The sequence below is a fragment of the Chenopodium album genome, chromosome 5 (genome assembly GCF_948465745.1).
Source record: "Chenopodium album chromosome 5, dcCheAlbu1.1, whole genome shotgun sequence".
Classification (NCBI taxonomy): domain Eukaryota; kingdom Viridiplantae; phylum Streptophyta; class Magnoliopsida; order Caryophyllales; family Amaranthaceae; genus Chenopodium; species Chenopodium album.
Window position 1 is genome coordinate 37,520,913 of NC_137838.1, and position 6,000 is coordinate 37,526,912.

Below are 6,000 nucleotides of genomic sequence, written 5' to 3' on the forward strand. Positions count from 1 at the left end.
ACCCAATGATCATGTGGAGGGTCCAAATGATTTAATCCCATTCCTAAACCAATTAGGATTAATTAGAAACTTCTATAAGTTTCTAAAAGATCTTAATTATCATTTTTGAAAAGATAAGATTAAAGAGTTTGAAATTGAATAAAACTTCTTTTTTGAAAGTCCTAATTTTATTCGAATTGAAAGACATTCAAAGATAGACAGATATGATTTTCGTGCCTCATATTTTTTATCCAAATTTTATATGGTTGGATATCCATTGAAATTATCTTTTCAATGATATATTAAAATATCAATTCCGAGCTATAATGGAAAAGATATGAATAAAATGTCAAACTCTATCCAAAACTGACACCGTCTCACTATTTCAGCCATATATTTTATTATATAAATTATTTTAATCTGATTCTCATTGGGTTAGAAAGTAGACTTCAAGAGCTTTCCAAAAATATCTTATTCATATTATTCTACTTTCTGGATCAAAAGATATGATAAAAACAAAAAGCGCAAAAACTGCTGTCTATCGAGTTTTATTCCGATTTAATTCGGATCTTATCTTGTTTTTTCGACCCTTCTTTTTTCTCTATAAATAGAGGTCATATTTCCCCTTTTTCAATCATCAACAAGCTTGATCATCAAATAATTCTCTTCTCCCTCTTTAGCCTAAACACTAGGCTTCCCATTCTTTCACTATTCCTTCCTTTAAGCATTCCAAGGAGTCCATACATCACCCGAGGTTCCGTCATTAAACCAAGGCGTGAAAGGTACCAATAACTGCGGGTTTGGACCAAATCAAATATGCATTTATTTAATTTAATTTCCATTGGATTTATTTTAATTGAAGTTACTAACAGTTTATTCATGATGTATCAATTCAAGGAAACGCGGAAAGTGAGTAATTAATCACTTAATTACTCTTATTTTTATTCTTATTGCTAGTAACATGATTAGGGTTATTTTATATTTGATTTGACTAACGCTATTATTGTTAAATTGCTTCCAATATAATGTTTATTCTATTGTTATTATGATCACTATATTGCATGTTTAAAGGAAATATGTAATTGAAAATCACGCCTAATAAGATAATTTGGACAACCGGTTTAGGTTCCTTTTTAATCTTGTTATTTAATTCCAGTGATCACAAATATTTTAGAATTATGTGTTGCATTAATATTTAACCAATTTAGCTTAATAATAGTTTGGAGCAAATTGAATATTTTGTTTGCATGCCTTTGAGATCACATGATTCACTTTTCACTATAAGAATTGAGTAGAGACCAATACGAGCGAATGTGACTCCATGACTCACTTCGTACCATCTTCCCCGATCCTCCTTTCGTGGTTCCGAACCATATGGAGTTATTAATCTCATGGATTATGAATAGGGTGTAACCTTTACGGGTCAATCATTGTTGCCTATCGTTGTCCCTTATTCATGGTTGCCTTTTTATGATCCGTGAACGGTTTACAAGTTCCTTAAAAACTTGTTGGCGGCTCCCTACTTTCCTTGTCCCTAATTGTATAATATCAATTCCCACTTCCTATGTTTCATTCTTTGTAGAATTGGTGGTCTTGTTGCTGATAAATTGGGACCCGTTATATGTAATGATTTCTTACGGTACTCCAAATTTTCTCAGTATATTTCTTTTAATGAATGAAATGACATGCTTTTCCTTAACGTCTTTGTACGTTTCGGCCTATATCCATTTAGAGAAATAGTCTGTCATGGCTAGGAAGTAAACTTTTTGCCCTGATGAGGGAGGCAGCTTAACTATATCCATTCCCCACTTCATAAATGGCCAGGGTGTCAATGTTGGTTTTAGCTCTTCAAATGGCTGAAGAGTCAATGGTGCACGTTTTAGGCATGCTTGGTGTTGGGTTCTATTGAGTCTGACTCACCGCAGAAATAAAACCCGAGCCAAAGAACAAACTCATAATCAATATAACAAAATGCCTAAATAACAAGAATAGAAAAATGACTAAATTATCCTTGTAGCGTGCTTCGCTCAACCGGAAGGAGCTCTTACTTGAGAAAAGCCGAGCCTCACAAATGGCAAGGACCTCCAACAAAGTCCACGCACAACTTGACCCGACCAGTCTACTACTTGGAGGTTAGCCAAGTCCGACCAAAAATACTACCTGAGTAATTAATGAGCTTATAGGTTTCTCTCAAGTGGAGATGCCTAATTGAGCTCTTACTCTAGTGAGTTTTCCCATTTCCCAAGTTGGGTATTTAAAGGGAAACTCAACTGAAAAATCCGCTCTTCCATCAATGTGGGAGAGTTGGTAAAATCAATTTTCTCCATTTATTTTTAAATAAAAAACAAAAGAAAATAGCCAACAAATAATTAATCAACAAGTGGCATACTAAGAGGAGAGGTTAGGTAAGGACCACAAGGCAAAGGGGGGACCAAACTTGATCCCTGAGGCTTTCAAGAAAACTGGCAATATGCTCCCATTTGCCCCAATAACATGCTGCCACGTGACAAGCCAAGATAAGGCACTAAAGCAGCCCAACTGGCGTTTGGTGTGCGACTTGCTTGCTGCCAGCGTTGCTGGGCGCAGCACCAAGCGCACCATGCTGCTGCGGGCTGGCACGCCATGCGTGCACTGCTTCTAGCTAGCCATGTGCTGGAAGCCTTGCTAGCCATTGTACGCTAGCACGCACCAGCCAGCTTTAGCTCGGCTTGGTGCGCTTACTAGCCACCTTGTCTATACCAAATGCCCGTAGCACTCGGTTTGATTGGGGCATTTCGATGCTAGGGCTATTTTGGTAAATGGTTGATTAATTAGTGATTGTCTCGTCTTTAATTAATTCGACTCGACTTGCGACGCTCGGTTTCGACGCTCCTAGCTCAATTTCCGACGTCTAAATATTTATTACTGGAGCGACTCATTAATTCCTTCCGAATTATTTCGTCGTATTGGATTGTTAGTGGCTTGGGTGTGACCCAAAGGGTTCAGTAAAGATTAAGCTGTACTATTAATTATGCGTTAATATTACTGATCGGAAGCGGCCTCCACCTAGGCATTCCGATCACTTAAACTTACTGAATAAATAGCTTTTCAATAGCTTCGAACCCTCTATTAGAATAATACACTTGTTTGAAGGACACCATTCTTATTAATCTCCTACTTGTACTTCCGAACAAGTGTGCTTTTAGTGTATAACCTTTTTTCTATGTCACTTAATGTCTCTTCATGAACTATAAGGTAAGATTATTCGTCATCCTTAATACGTCCAGAAGTGTTTCTCAAAATCCAAGTTTGACTGTCAATAAACAGATGATTTTTGAAATCCATCCGAGCACGGCCATGCATTTTCACAGTCTTGCTCTTCGAGAGGCCTTGTAAACAATAAAGACATGTTCCCTATTATTAGTAGGGGGACATTCCCAATCTTGTAATGTATGCTTCTGTTACCAAGAGGATCTAGCTGCCTGAGTGTTGCTGTTATAATCTCCATGTACGGCAGACGTTTGACTAACATCAAAACGGATTAGTAATCAAACAAGAGAACTCACGATACTCATGGTCGAGGAAAGAGGTTCCAATAGTCATAATGAGAAGTATACTTATGACGATATTAAATCTCTTATAGTATTCTCATAGGTCGATCTTGTATGATTCTAAATGAATACCTGTGCAAATGATATATGACAATCATGTCCTTGTAGCACAAGAAATAGTGCTATAAATAAAATTACACACTAATCTCAAGTGGTCATTAATCGTTCATCATTTAAATGATCTTGATTAGGGATAATTCTCGATTATAATATTCAATGTTCACTTAGTAGGTGTTTCTTTATCCAAGACTAGTCGTGATACTTTATTTTGAATATTCTCAGAACCGAATGGACTCAATATTTAATCCTAACCACAATTAAATAGAATATGGAGTGATAAAATTGCATGAAATTAACTTAGTCCAAAGCCTGAATGGTTCATCTTAGTGTCTTACATTAAAATGTTCAAAATTAATTAAAACACTAAATAAAGAAATCAAAGCCAATTTCCAACGTGCTTGATTCCCATTGCCTCAACGTGCTTGTTATGCTTCACTTGAGGCAAAGGTTTAGTGGATCGGCTACATTGTCAACCGCTACAACTTTACAAATTCTGATATAACCCTTTGGTTTCCATTCTCTTATCAAGTGAAATCGTCGCTTGACATGTTTGACCTTCTAATGTTCCCTTGGCCCTCTGGCCTGAGCAATAGCTCCATTATTGTCACAATAGAGGGATATTGGACCCTTGGTAGAGGATACACCATCAATTTCACTAACAAACTTACGAATCCAAACTTCCTCCTTAGCCACTTCAGCAGCTGCCAAGTATTTGGCTTCAGCTGTAGAATCTGTAGTTGTTCTCTACTTGGCACTATTCCAACTAAACGCTCCCCCATTTAGACAGAACGCATATCCAGACTGTGATTTAAAATAGTCTCTGTCTGTTTGGAAACTTGCGTCAGTAAAATCTTCAATAACTAATTCTTCTGAGCCACCATATACTAGGAATTTATCCTTGTTCCTTTTCAGGCACTTTAGGATATTCTTCACCGCAGTCTAATATGCCTCTCCTGGGTCTGATTGGTATTGGCTCGTAGAACTCAAGGCATACAATACATCTGGCCTAGTATATATCATGGCATACATGATCAATCCAATTATCGAAGCATATGGAATCTCATTCATCCTTTCTTGCTTATCAGGTGTGTTTGGACACTATTTCTTGCTCAAGGTTATGCCATGTGACATGGGCAAGTGACCTCTCTTGGCCTATTCCATCTTGAACCGTGCTAGTACCTTATCAATATAAGTACTCTGGCTCAATCTAATCATCGTTTTCAATCTATCACTATAGATCTTGATGCCCAATATGTACTGAGCCTCTCCCAAGTTTTTCATTGAAAAACATTTTCCAAGCCAGGCCTTTATAAACTCTAACATCGGAATGCTATTTCCAATGAGCAATATGCATCGACATATAAGACTAGGAAGGCGATGTCACTCCCACTGACCTTCTTGTAAACACAAGCTTCATCTGGATTCTTGATAAAACCAAACTTACTGATGGCTTCATCGAATCGCAGATTCCAACTTTTGCTCGCTTGCTTTATCCCATAGATGGACTTTTTAAGCTTACACACTTTCCCAGCATTGTTTTGGTTGACAAAACCTTTAGGCCGTGTCATGTACACAGTTTCTTCAAAAATTCCATTGAGGATGGCGGTTTTGACGTCCATCTGCCATATTTCATATTTGTAATATGCAGCAATTGCTAGGAGGATTCGAATGGATTTAAGCATTGCGACCGGAGAAAAGGTTTCATCGTCTTCAATACCATGAATTTTCCTATAACCTTTTGTTACCAATCTAGCTTTGTAAATGAATACATTTCAACTTTGTCGGTTTTTAATTTGAAAATCCACTTACATCCGATAGGTGTGTAACCCTCGGGTAAGTCAACCAAGTCCTAGACTTGATTTTTAACATGAAATCCATTTCAGATCTCATGGCCTCTTGCCATTTAGCAAAGTTGGTGCTAGCCATCGCTTGCTTGTAGGTTGCCAATTCGTCTCCATTCATTACTAGGATGTTCTGATTCTCGATTAATACAATACCAAGAAACTTATCAAGTTGAGACCTCGGCCTCTGCGACTTATGCAGGGTAACAGACTGAGCATTTGCATTGTCGGTTTGACTTTGCACATTTTGACTAGCGTCAACAGATGCTGTTTGAGAACTTTGACTGTCAATCTGATTTTGTTGATCGTCCTCTCGAACTTCATCGAGTTTGATTTTCCTCCCACTTGTCATTTTAGAAAGGTGTTCCTTCTCCAAAAAGACACCATCGCGAGAAACAAACACTTTGTCTTTGGATTTATTGTAGAATTGATACCCTTTGGTTTCTTTTAGGTAGCTCGCAAAGAAAACCTTGTCATATTTGGGGTGAAGTTTGTCAAAAATTAATTTCTTGACATATGCTTTGCATCCC